General features: G+C 40.2%; 1 protein-coding gene across 2 annotated transcripts in view; it reads left to right on the top strand.

Annotated features, from left to right (window-relative positions):
• The first annotated feature begins 2,997 nt into the window (after nt 1-2,997).
• Nucleotides 2,998-14,193, top strand: part of RAP1A (RAP1A, member of RAS oncogene family) — a 97,743-nt gene continuing 86,547 nt past the window's right edge. Inside the window, exons 1-2 of one of the 2 annotated variants that reach the window (XM_030824841.1) lie at nt 2,998-3,129; nt 10,784-10,877. The gene's annotated coding sequence lies outside the window, so the exon portion shown is untranslated. Of the gene's footprint in view, nt 3,130-10,768; nt 10,878-14,193 lie in introns of those variants that run through there. The other variant, XM_030824842.1, reaches the window with a different exon arrangement.

The raw sequence follows: 14,193 nt of genomic DNA, 5'->3' as shown, positions 1-14,193 counted from the left end.
GTACCCCTTCCTCCAGGCTGATGTGACCCCACCAGGACACATGGCTTTGTGGGCAAAACAAGGGTTACATTTCAGCTCCTACCTGCCGCCTTTGCTCTGCAGGGGCCTGAGCGTGCCACCACCAAATGTACCGCCTAATCTATCTGCATCTGCACCCAGACACTCTACCTTCTCTCCAGAAATAGTGTGTGAATGCATTCCCTTACTCCTATCCTAGGCCAACCCTTTCTTTTTTTTTTTTTTTTTTGAGACGGAGTCTCGCTCTGTCGCCCAGGCTGGAGTGCAGTGGGGCAATCTCGGCTCACTGCAAGCTCCACCTCCCGGGTTCACGCCATTCTCCTGCCTCAGCCTCTCCGAGTAGCTGGGACTACAGGCGCCCGCCACCACGCCCGGCTAATTTTTTTGTATTTTTAGTAGAGACGGGGTTTCGCCGTAGTCTCGATCTCCTGACCTCGTGATCCGCCCGCCTCAGCCTCCCAAAGTGCTGGGATTACAAGCGTGAGCCACTGCGCCCGGCCTCAACCCTTTCACTTCTTGCTAGATCCAATTGCTTCTCACCTATTTGAGGACACTCTTTCTCCATTTGTCTCCTCTTGACTTCTGTGTCATCAATTTTACCTCTCTTACGGAGTCTCACTCTATTGCCCAGGCTGGAGGGCAGTGGCGCGATCTCGGCTCACTGCAAGTTCCGCCTTCCAGGTTCATGCCATTCTCCTGCCTCAGCCTCCCGAGTAGCTGGGACTACAGGCGCCTGCCACCATGCCTGGCTAATTTTTTTGTATTTTTAGTAGAGATGGGGTTTCACCGTGTTAGCCAGGATGGTCTCGATCTCCTGACCTCGTGATCCACCCGCCTTGGCCTCCCAAAGTGCTGGGATTACAGGTGTGAGCCTCTGTGCCCGGCCCAATTTTACCTCTCTAAAGAATCATTCCGGCTGGGCGAGGTGGCTCACACCTGTAATCCCAACACTTTGGGAGGCCGAGGCGGGTGGATCACCTGAGGTCGGGAGTTCGAGACCAGCCTGGCCAACGTGGAGAAACCCCGTCTCTAATAAAAACACAAAATTAGCCGGGCGTGGTGGTACATGACTGTAATCCCAGCTGCTTTGGAGGCTGAGACAGGAGAATCGCTTGAACCAGGGAGTTGGAGGTTGCAGTGAGCGGAGATCACATCACTGCACTCCAGCCTGGCAACAGAGCAAGACTCCGTCTCAAAAAAAAAAAAAAAAAAAAAAAAAAAAAAAAAAAAAAATCATTCCAGCATACTAAAATGAGAAAAAGCATTTCCCATCTTAAAATACCCTCCCTTGATCTCAGGTACCTCTCTGGCTACTGCCCTTTTCTCCTTCACAGCAAAGCCTCTCGAGCTGTTTAGAACACTTTCTCTTCCTCACCTCCCATCCTATTAACATACCCTAATCAGACTTTCTCCCCTATGACTCCACTGAAACTGTTTTCATCAAGGTCATCAGCAACTTCATCAGGCCACATCCAGTGTTCAAATTCTCAGTCCTTATCTTACTAATTTCAGCAGTATCTGATAAGACTTTTCACTCCCTCCTTCCTGAAACAATTATCTTGTTTTCCAACGCTTCACCTTCTCTTGGTGTTTCTCCTGCCCTGACCGGTAGCTCCTCCTTTTCTACTTAACCTTCAAGTATTGGAGTGCCTCTTGGGTCCTTTCCTTCAGCTATCTCCCCTCCCTATGTGATCCTAATTAGATTTAAGACTTAAAAAGTATCTATGTGCTAATGAATCCCAAATGTATCTCTCTAGACTCATATATCAATTGTTTATTCAATATCTCCATTTGGATGTATAACAGGCACCTTAAACATAACATGTGTAAGAAAAGGCTCTTGATTTCCCCGTCCCCAAATCTGCTCCTCCATTTCATTGAGTGGCACCGCCATTAACTCAGTCACCAGGCCTGAACCTAAGAATCAACTCTTGATTTCTTTTTGTTCTTTCACACACTATGCCCCAAATCCAAATCCATTCCAATCAAAATGTATCTAAATAAAATAAAACAGCCTTCTTCTCATCCTGTCCGTGGCTGCCAGGCTAGTTAGTCCAAGCTACCTTACTGGTATCCCAAGGACATCTGTGCTTCCCCATTGTGTATTTTACACACATCAGATCAGGAAGACTAACTTTTAACAATGTGAATCAGATGCGGTCATTCCTCGGCTCACCCTTCTCTCATGGTTTCCAGTTCTTGTTATAATGGCCCACAGGCTTCACTGGATCTGGCCACTGGCCCGCCTCTCCGAGCCTAGCTGGTACTGCTCTCGGGCTGGCTGAGGCTGCTCAGCCATGCCGGCTTTTCACTGTTTTGGCAACATGGCAGGCGTATCCCCACCTCTGGGTTTATGGCTGATGTTCTCTCAGCCTGGAAAGGCTATTCCTCCTCCCAGCCCGCGTGTTTGCAAGACTTATTCCTTCATCCCGTGTGTATGCGCTCAAAGGTCTTCTTTGAGAGGCAGTATCTCACCAGGTGTAAAGTCACCCTATCCCCTGCTTTATTTTTCTCCACACCACTTATCACTACCTGCAATTTTTGTCACTTGTTTGTTGTCTGTCTCCCCTCTCCCACTCCACTAGCATGCAAGCTGCAAGAGGGCCTTTGCTTGTCTATGACTTTATCCCTCTGCGCTTAGTTAGAACAGCGCCTGGAACCTAACAGGTGCTCAATTAGGGCTTGTCGAATGATTGCGTTCCCTCCAAATTCTCTTCTTGAATCTTTGGACCCTTCCTCATTTTTTTTCCAGTCTTACCCACCTCCCATCCCCCTCTATGCAAAGCTAAAACTCCCCGCCCCTTCCCGGTAGTTCCAGGCTTTCCCGGCTCCAGTGTGCTGGCTCCTTTAAGCGGACTCCGGAACTCCGCGGGGAAGGCGGGGCCGAAGCCCAGCCGTCGCCAACTTGGAGGGGCGGGGCAGAATCAGGGGGCGGGGCCTGCGTGGTGCGTGCGTGCGCGTTCTGGAGGAGGCGCCGCCGCCGCTCCCGAGGCCGCCGCCGCCGCCGCTGTCGCCGCGCAGAGCCGGAGCAGGAGCCACGGCCGAGAGGAGGGAGGAGGAGGAGGAGGTGGAGGAGGTGGAGGAGGTGGAGGAGGCGCCGGACCGGGGGGGGTGAGTGAGGGGCCGGGAGCCCCAGACGGTCCCAGAGGGAGCGGGGGGCGCGGGTCGGCCGAGCCGAGGGTGAGGCGGCTCATGTCGCCGGTCAGTCGCCTGGCTCCCCCTTCCTCCTCCGCGTTCCATCGGTGTCCGGGGCGGCGGCCCGGGGGCCTGGCCGGCGGGAGGGGCCGGGGATCTGGGAGGCCCGGCCGCCGCCAGGGCCAGAGCCAACCACGCCCGCGGACCGACCTGGTCGACTGTAGGCCTGCGGGAGACCGTCGGGAGGGGCCCCGGCCGGCTGTGGGAGAGAAAGAGGACATTGTGTCCCCCACCCTTCAACTCCCCGAGGTGTCATAGCACAAGCCCATTTCCCTCACCATCTCCCCAGACACGGTGCCCTCGTACCTCACTGCCTGAGAGAAGCAGAAGGTTGGACATCGCTGCCTTCCTCCTCTTACATGTCCCCTGTCTAGGGTCAGAGCTTCCTTCAAACCCAGCTCTCCCTTTTGGGCCGGCGGGGGCGGGTGGGGGGACACACCGGGAACGGGGTTGGAGGATTGGGTGAATTCTCTGTCCTCTGCTGTAGAAGTGTGGGTAGACTGGAGCGTTGCTGTCTCCGGGCTCACTTCTGTCAGGGTTCAGGGTCTCCCTTTCCTTCCTTTATTCCCCCAGTTAATAGGGCTGACATCTACATCCCACTCCACCTTCCAGCCCCTTTCCCGCCTTCTTTACCCTCATGTCTTCCGTAGCTTACCATGTGTTCGCCTTTTCAGTGTTACTTTTCATGGGTCTCTGCTTCTTCCCTGAATTTTGTTAGGGAAGAGGTCACGGTGTGATTCTTGTTATCCTTCAAACTAGCGGCTTGGTAAGAGTATCTCTTGCCTCCTTAATCAGGAAGTTAAGGACGGTGTCTTCAGCCGAGTTGTGTAATTTACTGCTACGGGGAGAAGATGAGAGGAAGACATTTGTGCCTACAAAATGGGATCTCCTCGTAGGGCTGAGAACCAGAGTTTAGGGAACCTTTGACCTCTTGGAAAAAGAACTGCCATTGAGGAGTAATGCATTCTGTTTTGGGAGGGAAAATCATTTTGTTACTTCTTTGAAGGGAGGAGGTATAAGAAATGAAATAGAATAATAGAGCAGAAGGTGAATGAGCCACAGCCCTACAGGTAGCCACTCTTCTTCTTAGGTGGCGGATGATGTTTTTGTTTTGATTACAGTAAGAGTAAAGTATCAGCTCTTAGATTTAACTTGGGGCTCCTACCTTCAAAAGCATGAAGGGCCGTCTCAGAAGAGATGCTGCTGGAAACAGGATTTGGAAACTTTCTTTGGGTTTCCTGTCAGAATGTGTGGGGGTGGACATGCCTATGTGTAGTTTTTCTTTCCTTGTGATGTAATTTATTTCTGTGATACTTTGACATAATAAGTATTAAGTTAGGCCCCAGACTTTCTGTCTTTATTATGCTTTCCTGTAACATTGTTGTTTTGAAATTATATAGTTCGATATTTTTTTGTAGCGTGATATTTCAGTGAATCCTGTCTAGTTTTCTTGGTGTTTTAAACTATGGTCTACTTCAGATACGATTAGCTGCTAGGTATTGAGGATCGTACATGTTCAGTATTTGTGGAATGAATTGAATGATTACAAAGATGAGTCTAGGTATTAAATCTTCTGTCCTTTTGAGAGGTACCCTATATTAGGATATTGCAGTCCATTTCCAGTTTGTAAGATAGTAATTCTTAACCTTTTCTAGGCCACTGACACCTTTGAGAATATGATGAAATATATAAACTCTCTCCCCAGAATAAAGTTAATAGGCATTTATTCACAAAATTTTGAATTAGTTTTAGGGACCCTCTGAGGCCAACCATGAACTTATGTCTTAGAAGTGAACTGGATGGAATCCCTCAGTGTTACACAGTTCCATATTAAAACAGCTCAAAAGCCTTTGTTCACTTTTTGTATGGCCTCGGGAAGGACAGTATCTACACTTAATGTACCCCAGAAGACAAGTATATTCATATACGTTGTTCCTGTAGTCCTTCTGAAAATGAATCCCAAGGAAATATTACAAAAGAAAGAAAATGTTGCATATGCACATGTTCGTTTAATTATTTTAATAGATGGGAAGAAAAGGAAACTACTTGCCCAACAGCAGAAAGATACACAATTTTGCAGTCACTGAAAAAGGTTAGAAATGAAGATTATTAATCTCCTAATTGATCTTCCAGCTTCCACTCTTGCCCCTCCACCCCAAGTTGATTTCCACACAGCAGCTACAATGATGCTCACAAACTTCAGAACAAGTCTCTCTTCTATTCAAAACCCTCCAGTGTTTTCCCATCTCATTCACAGTAAAATCCAAAGTTCTTACCATGGCCTACAAGCCTTACAGCTGCCCAGCAATTTCCCTAATCTCAAGCCCCTTTACTTTTCCTCTTGCTTACTGTACCCCAGCCACACTGGCCTCCTAGTTCCCAAAAAGGTCAAATACACTCAGGTGTCTGCACTTAATGTCCTCTCTGCCTGTAACCTTTTTCCCCAAGGCAGTATATATCCCTCACTTCTTCAGGTCTCTGCACCAGTCTCAGGTCTTCCCTTACTACCCTTCCCTGCCACTGTTTCTATCCCCTCACCCTACCTTATACTCTTAAGACTAGGTTATACCTATTTTGGCATCCACAGTTGTTGACAAACATTTCATGGTAATGTCACTTGTATACTTGCATTGGACATTATTGTTTAACATTTAAAAAATAACATCAGTCATAAAAAGAGAACTTTCAGATTGTTAAGTTGAATTTTTCGATAGCTCACGTTTAAAGTTCGGATGTTAGCTTACCTCCCCAACATTTAACTACAGGATGCTAATTGTTGGATACAGAGATGAATTAGACAGGGTCTCTGCCCTCAGGGAGTTTCACAGTCGGTCATTATTTGTATTGTAATAGTTAAGTTACTCCAGATCTTGCCAGTGTTTAGTGTTACCCATCAACTTTAGTGTATGGTTGATGATATTTTATATAAAATAGTGATTAGACATGCAAATTTTCATGTTGGTAATTGTTTTTTTTCCTTGCAAAGGGGTATTTTTTAAAATTGAATTTTTTTGAGACGAGTCTTGCTCTGTCACCCAGCCTGATGTGCAGTGGTGCAATCTTGGCTCACTGCAACCTCTGCCTCCTGGGTTCAAGCGATTCTCTTGTCTCAGCCTCCCGAATAGCTGGGATAACAGGTACCCACCACCACGCCCAGCTAATTTTTTTTTTTTTTTTTATTGTTAGTAGAGACGAGGTTTCCCCATGTTGGCCAGGCTGATCTCAAACTCCTGACCCCAAGTGATCCGGCCACCTTGGCCTCCAAAAGTTGTTGGGATTACAGGGGTGAACCACTGTGGCTGGCAACAAAGGAATTTTTAATGGTATCTGTAATTTGTTTAATTTCTGTTTTGTATGATGTTTTTAGAATTTTACAGCTGTGACAGCCCCATGTTTTGTTCTTTGCAGTAAATTGTGTAGGTACTTAGTTGAAGACTCACAGTTGAATTTTTTAATTGTTGTAATTCTTTATAGTTCAAAAAAGAGACTTTTTTTTTTTTTTTTCCTGAGACGGAGTCTTGCTCTGTCACCCAGGCTGGAGTATAGTGATGTGATCTTGGCTCACTGCAACCTCCGTCTCCCAGGTTCAAGGGATTCTCCTGCCTTAGCCTCCTGAGTAGCTGGGATTACAGGCACGTGCCACCACACCTGGCTAATTTTTGTGTTTTTTTTTTTTTAGTAGAGACAGGGTTTCACCATGTTGGTAAGGCTGGTCTTGAACCCCTGACCTCATGATCCGCCCGCCTCGGCCTCCCAAAGTGCTGGACTTGTGCGGCTGAGACTATTGTTTTTGTTAAATAGGTCAACATTGAAATTTTATTTGGTTTATAGGGGATGATGACACCAGCCAGTTTTGATAGAAAACTATACCACTGTGAGGGCTTTGCCCAGAATTTCTGGTTCTGGAACCTAGATGGCTTGATTTGGCATAGGTGGGGAGCTTTGACTTCTATACAAGGGAGTGGGTTGAATCACTTGAGTTACTTGAAAGCACCTTGTTCTGTTTCTGACATGTGATAGGGACACCGTAAATGTTCATCGAACCTCAGATCACTTCTAATCTCGTGGTTCTAAAATTCTCTTATTTTAGTTGGTCAGTGAAAATAACTAATGTAAAGCAGTTATATTTTAATATTGGGATACATTTGAAATTGTGAATGTAAGTTTACTTGTTTATAATGTCCCTTTTCAAATTAATTGGTTATAACAATTAATTGATTACACCAGTCATTTGTAAGAAGAGTTACGACCTATTTCCAAGAATTTTTTGCTTATTCTGATGTCATATAATTGCTGCATTACTTAATGCCAGATTCATATCTTATGAAAAAGATTAGCATTAAACAAAAATATTTAAGCTTTAGTATGTTACTGAGACAGAAGAAGTGTCCATTTTTTCTTTTATTGTGTGCATGAAGTATGGGGATTACAAGCAATAGTTTTTATGTGCTTTTTAGTTTTTCATATACAAAGATAATGTTAATATTAGCTCATTTACATTTTGAAACTTTTGTAATAGTGGTATAGATTTGCACTGCATAATTCACATTCTCTCAGTCCCCTGCACACAGTTGTGAGATGACTGGTTAAGAGGGCACTTTGTTTCAAAGTTAAATGATCCAGATGAGTATTGAACCTATAAGCTTAGCTTTGTTCATTATCATGAGGTTCTGATCAACAAAGCAGTTCAACAGAGAACCATGCCATGGTCTCATTTCCGCTTGAAAATAAGCCTTTTAGAAGTAGAAGGTACAAACATGCATATACACATGCACCAATAAAAAAAGGAAATTGTGTATGGTTATTAAGGTAGAGTTGAAACAGGAAATAATGTGCTTTTATAAGTGGTTTAAAAATAATTCTTTTAATTTTCGGAAATACATGATATATGCATGGAAAATTAAATGTTTTATGAAATAAACTCCAATCAGTAGACAAGTTAATGGCTTTTTTAAAAGCACTAATGACTTATTTACTTAGGCTATATAAATTTAGGTTAGATAAATCTGAAAAAAATTTCTTTATAAATCACTCAAATTTTCCCAGTGTTTCTTACCTCTGACCTATTTAGTTTACACTGGTAGAGTGGTTCAAAGTGTTAAAGTTAACTAAATTTAAAATTAAATATGTAATCATATGTTTTAGTGTCCGAATGTATTTAAATTAGGCCATATTTCATAAGCATAGCAGTATATATTAAACTAAAAAAAACTAATAAAAGATACTTTTGGGTTAATTAAAACTTGAAGTGCCCTACCTTGAACTCCTAGGTGTATACACCTATAACATGTTACTCATTCATGGTTTTTTGCAGTGCAGTGCTGTACCCACTTATTCTGGAGGTAAAACACAGTTTTGTTCGTGGTAGGACTGTGTTTTAGATGTCTTTTGTTTTTTAACTGTTTTCTTTTTTGTTTTGTTTTTGTCTTTAGAAAAGACAAAACTATAAAAAGAGGCACAAAGAACTGAATACGACTATTTGGATATATCCCAAATGCAGTTTATATGACTCTAAGTTAGTAGTGGAAATTTTATTGCTGACTATACATTTCAGATATGTCAGATGTGTAATCCAGAGAGTAAATTCACTCACTGTGTTTTCAGTGATATTTTAAATTCATTTATCAGTAGGATCATTCTGTTCTAGACAAGTTGGCTATATTATAAAACATTAAGCAAGCAGGCACTAAGTTAAATATTGTAGCAGTTGAAACTTAACGCTAATCTTTCAGTTTTACACAGTGAACAATCTAGCCCAAATCTATTGATACCTTTGGAACTACCCTTTAAATTCCATCCTATGCTTGTGAAAAGGTTGCATAATTTCTTTTCTTTTTTCTCTCTTCTCTTCCTCTTCCTCTTTCTTTTTCTATTTCCCTTTTCTTCCTTTTTCTTTCACAGAGTCTTGCTATATCACCCATGCTGTTCTCCACCTCCTGGGCTCAAGCTATCCTCCCACTTCAGCCTCCTGAGTAGCTAGGACTACAAGCGTGTGCCACCACAGTTAATTCATAATTTCATTAATAGATTTCAGATTCAGTCATTGAACAGATGTTTAAGTAAACCCAAATTAGGCTCTTTGATGGATACTGAGATGTGAAGGTGTAGTTTCTGCTTGAAGGAATTTATTATAGTCTAGCAGTTTATTTTGTTTGCCACAGCCTGTCATGTGTTTTATAAATCAGTGTTGTATTTTCATGATAGAGTGAAAATAGAATGATACTCATTTTTTAAGTAAAATAAATTGTGAACATCTCAAATTCTCTTAGTTGGTGAACAGCTATTTCGGTGGTCTTTTTTTCTAACAGCTTATGAGTATTAGACCAAATCAGTTTCCCAGTTGTTTAAAATAGAGTTAAATAAGAATTGTTGGTTTACTGCCTGTTTTACTTCAGTCCAAGACTTATTTTTTGTAAATAGCTTTTCTGCATATGTATACATACACACACACACATGCACACACACACACACACACACACACACACACACACACATGCATGTATATACACACATTGTAGGGAAGTTGTTTCCTGGTTCAGCTAGCAATTTCAATTCTCTGTTTAATGTCAGAAGTTGTTTTGTAGAATGGCATGTTAATATTTTTTTCTACACTGATTAAAATCATCCTTTGCCACTAAAGTCAACTATCTGCTAGGACAGAAATGTGCAAATAGACAACATGCATAAATGTGCATTTTTAGTGACTGTTGTTAGCTTGACAGTTTTATTTTCAAGATCCTCTTCTCTCCCGACCTAATTAATTATGATGTGTTTATAAGGCAACAATAATATATGTAGTTTGCAAAATGAGAATAATTTTTCTGGTTTTTCCATTTTTGCATGTTTTGAGTTTGGATTAATTGGACATGTATTATTCTCAGTAGACATATATAATAAAATAGTCCATTTAAGTGTGATTCTTTCTCTTGGAACATTGGCTGACTTTTAGATAGTGGGCCTTGTGCAGTTTCATAAATACAGGTACTACTGAGTTTTGGATGACATTCTTTACACAACCTAAAAGTAAAGGTGAGCATAATAGAAGCTGGAAACAAGCTTCTGGGCATAATAGAAGCTGGAAAAAAGTCTGACGTTTTCTTTGCACTAGGAAATGTATTTCTTATTCCAAGTAATATGCCCTTGTTAGATTCAGGATCTTTTTCAGTGGTTATAACTGCTTAAACATTTTTTGTGTGTGTTTAAAGTAATTCATGTTATACTGTGGCAGATTTTGAAAAGAATGTTAAGTGTAAAGAATAAATTGAAAACATCCATGAGCCTATCATCCAGAAAAAGTTACTACTAATACTTTAATATACATTTTTCCAGTTTGTTCCTTGCATGTACGGATTTTTTATTTATTTTTTTTTTACGAAACTTAGAATTATAACTTTATATATATTGTTTTGATCATACTTTTTTTTTTTCCTGCATGGGATGTTGGTCTCCTAGTTTGAGACTTTAAAGTTGATTCTTTATAATATTGCTATTTTAAATAACACTGGGACAGACGTTTTTTGTACATGTATCTTTGATTGCATCTCTGTTTTTTTTTTTTTTCTTCCTGTAGGATAGATTCCCAGAAGTGGGATAACTGGATCAGAGGGTGATTACCCTGTGTATAAGAGTATGTGTCTCACTGCACCTTCAATGGCATTGAGTAGGTCAGTTTTTACAATCTTTGCCAATGTAATAGACATCTGTTATATTCTTGGGTGGTAATAGCAGAAATCCTCATATTATTAATAATCTGTAAAACCATCATACTGTATGAAAGAAATTTGCAGTTATCTTCCAAAAAACTTATTGAAATGAGTTTCTTTAAAAATATTTTAGGTAAAAGTAATCTGTGACCAAAAAAAAATTACTGATTAAAGTTGGAATTTGAGCATTTTTTTTTTTATGGAGAGCTAGAATTTTAATGTTCTTTTATTAAAATGACAAACATGAGAAAGCTTGTTTTATAGTGTGTAATAAGTAGAAATAATATGTAAAACTAAATTATTTCAGATAGATGAAGGGGGTAGTCACATGGTTCTGACTTTGAAAAAACAAAAAAAAATTGTTAATGTTTAGAGCAGTAGCTCTGGAGTTAGGCAGCCTGGGTTCGTGTCCTTGCTTTGCCACTTACTAAGTACATGATTTGAGGCAACCTGCTAAATATGTGTATGATTTGGTTTTTCTAAACCTTGGCTTCCTTATTTTTATAAAAGGAGAATAATATCTACCCCATAGGATTGTTGAGAGGATTAGAATAATGTGTAAGACCACTTGGCACATAGGTATTTAATAAAAACTAGCTGTTTTCATTAAATTTGTTTTTTCTGCCAGTCTCCTCAAGGGCAAGAAATATCTCATTTTTGTGTTCTTGTTTACATGAATAAATACTGAAATGCAAATGGGCTGTGGTGAGCAGTGGCAGCAGGAGGGGAATGGTGGACATTCTTTGTGGTAGAAGTGGCATGTGCCAAGATAGAAAGAAAGTTCAGGAGAAGTTGGAGGACAGGTGATTAATTTGACAGAAGCCTAGGCTTTTGTATAGTTAGAAAATATGGAGATAAGGGAGAATTATGGAGATTGGGGCTAGACTGTTAAGCCATTGAATGCTAGGTTGATAAGTGTAGACTTTTTCAGGAGTACAAGCTTTGATACGCGGAAAATGACTTGATAAAAGCATTCATCGAAAAGCAGATGAATTTGCTTGTAGAGTAAAGAATGAATTGAGGAAGGAAGAGGTTGAAGACAGGGAATCTGGATTAATAGTAACACAGGTAAGGTGAGATCTGAGAGTTTAAAGGAAAACAAGAGGGAGGGTTTTGGAGAAAGTGCTTAGGCTTCAGGTTTGTGAAGATCTATACAACCAATTTGGAGATTAAATTCAAAAGAAACAGCCTAGGCTTACATGCAGTTAGGCAGCCTTTGAGAGAAGATGGGACTCAGTACACTTTGGTTGTTACTATTGTTTTTTTAAAAATTGAAGGATAAAACATTCCAAGATTCCTATCATTTCATCAGTAAAAAGCATATATTTATGCTTTTAAAAATATATATGTACAATCTCCTGCAGTAATTTTATTTAGTTAGCATTTTGAGTTCTTGGTTAACAGGATATCCTCGCTTTTAGACTTTGTATTTCTGGAGCTATTACCTTAAAACGCTTCACTGTAAGGTGAAATTCTTCTGCATGTGGTTTTTGTAGCATTTGTGATTGCTGCAGGACTTTAAAAACACCGGTTGTGTGAGCAGAAGTGATGAGAAGTGAAATATATACTTCTTGTTTGTTAAGCAGCTTCTAAGTAAAATACAGAAGCAAAAAAATGGGAAATTGGGTGTATGATGTTTAGAAAAACATTACTTTTAGTATTCCTGTTTTCTCTCTCACCCCTGAATTTTCCTAATTAAAAAAAGGGAGTTTGCAGATGCCATTTTTAGTCATTCTAGTACCTGACTAGAGCTCTACTCATACTTTCCACTTGACTGAATAATATAAAGCAAGTTAGCCAGAGATTGATATTAATAGTATTTCTTTTTGACTGATAAGTAAACTCACATGAGCTGTGAATTGTCTGCTCGGTATCTTCCAATGGAGAAAAGAAGCAGCCACCAATTTAAAAAAATACAGGCTTGTGATACTTGTAAAGTGTTTGCATTTTTTAAAACAGTGAGTTGTCATACCTTTCTTAATGTTTCTTTTAGTTTCCAAATACTGCCTAAATTCAGAAATAAAGTACTTATTATTTTTATTCAAATCTCTTCCATTTAAAACTATCCTTGAAAATATTTTTAAATTAATAAGCAAATGTAACTCATAGTGCTCATAGTGTTGGGGATTGTGTGCGTGTGCCTTTTTTTTTTTTTTTTTTTTTTTTTTTTTTTTTTTTTTTTTTTTTTTTTTTTTTTTTTTACAAATACTGTGTTTTTCCTATGTGAATCTGCAAAAGCCCAGATCTGGTCAACTGAATGAAATTTCATTTACTAAAGGGACCTCAGATATTCAAAACGATGATTTAATGTCTACAAACTATAAGAGTCTCTTTTGAATAAGTTTGAGGATACTTCTGCGTGTTTGTCCAGCAGAAATCTGAACTACAGTCATTCTCTTCCCATCACTCCTACTCCTTAAACTATAGCTGAGAGAATAGCATAGTCCTTAGTTTGGGCCATTCTGGCATTGTGACTATGATGGCCTGTTGTCTTACATTTTTAGAAACATGCTTGCATCTTGACAGAAAAAATAAATTATTAAATTAAGTAGCTAGCAGTTTATGGCATACTGTTATAAGATAGTTCATTTAATTTTTACATGAGGTGACATACGAAGTGTCTGAAATGTGAATAGACTTTTGTATGCTTCTATCCCGAAGGATTAAAATAAAACAAAATGAAGTGTACTGGTTGAATAGAATATTATATACATTTTTCTTTATCAGAAGATTTTTTCATACTCCTTTTGAATCAGCAATTTTGAATGCTAAATATAAATTCTTGACTAAGAAATCAGTCATTCCCTACAGTAATAATAAACAGTTTGGCTAGTCGTCCAACATGTATTTATTGAGTGATTATTGAGTGCTTGATACTATTCTAGGAACCAGAGATTTAGCAGTGAATAACACGTGCTTTCATGGCAATTTTTATACCACTGAAGGGTTGATGATAGTAGAGGCACAGTAGAAAAACAAGTAAATAAGATAATTTCAGAGGTCCCAAATGCCATGAAGAAACTATAGCAAGATGAAATGATAGAGAATGATGCAAGGGTTTTAAATTGAGTGTTGTGGAAAAGCTCACTGAGATGGTGATATTTAATGTGGCACCCGAATTACAAAATGCCAGACATAACAGTATATAAGAAGAATGAACCAGGCAGAGAAAGGGCCCGTTGGTGCAAAGGCCCTAAAGTGGGAAGCAGATCATCATGTTTGAGGAAGAACAAAAAGACCCTTGTCATCACAAGGCTAGGAAAAGCCTGGTAGATGA

The sequence above is a fragment of the Nomascus leucogenys genome, chromosome 12 (genome assembly GCF_006542625.1).
Source record: "Nomascus leucogenys isolate Asia chromosome 12, Asia_NLE_v1, whole genome shotgun sequence".
In the NCBI taxonomy this organism is placed as follows: Eukaryota; Metazoa; Chordata; class Mammalia; order Primates; family Hylobatidae; genus Nomascus; species Nomascus leucogenys.
The sequence above is the reverse complement of the archived record's forward strand: the minus strand, read 5'-3'. Positions and strand labels throughout refer to the sequence as shown.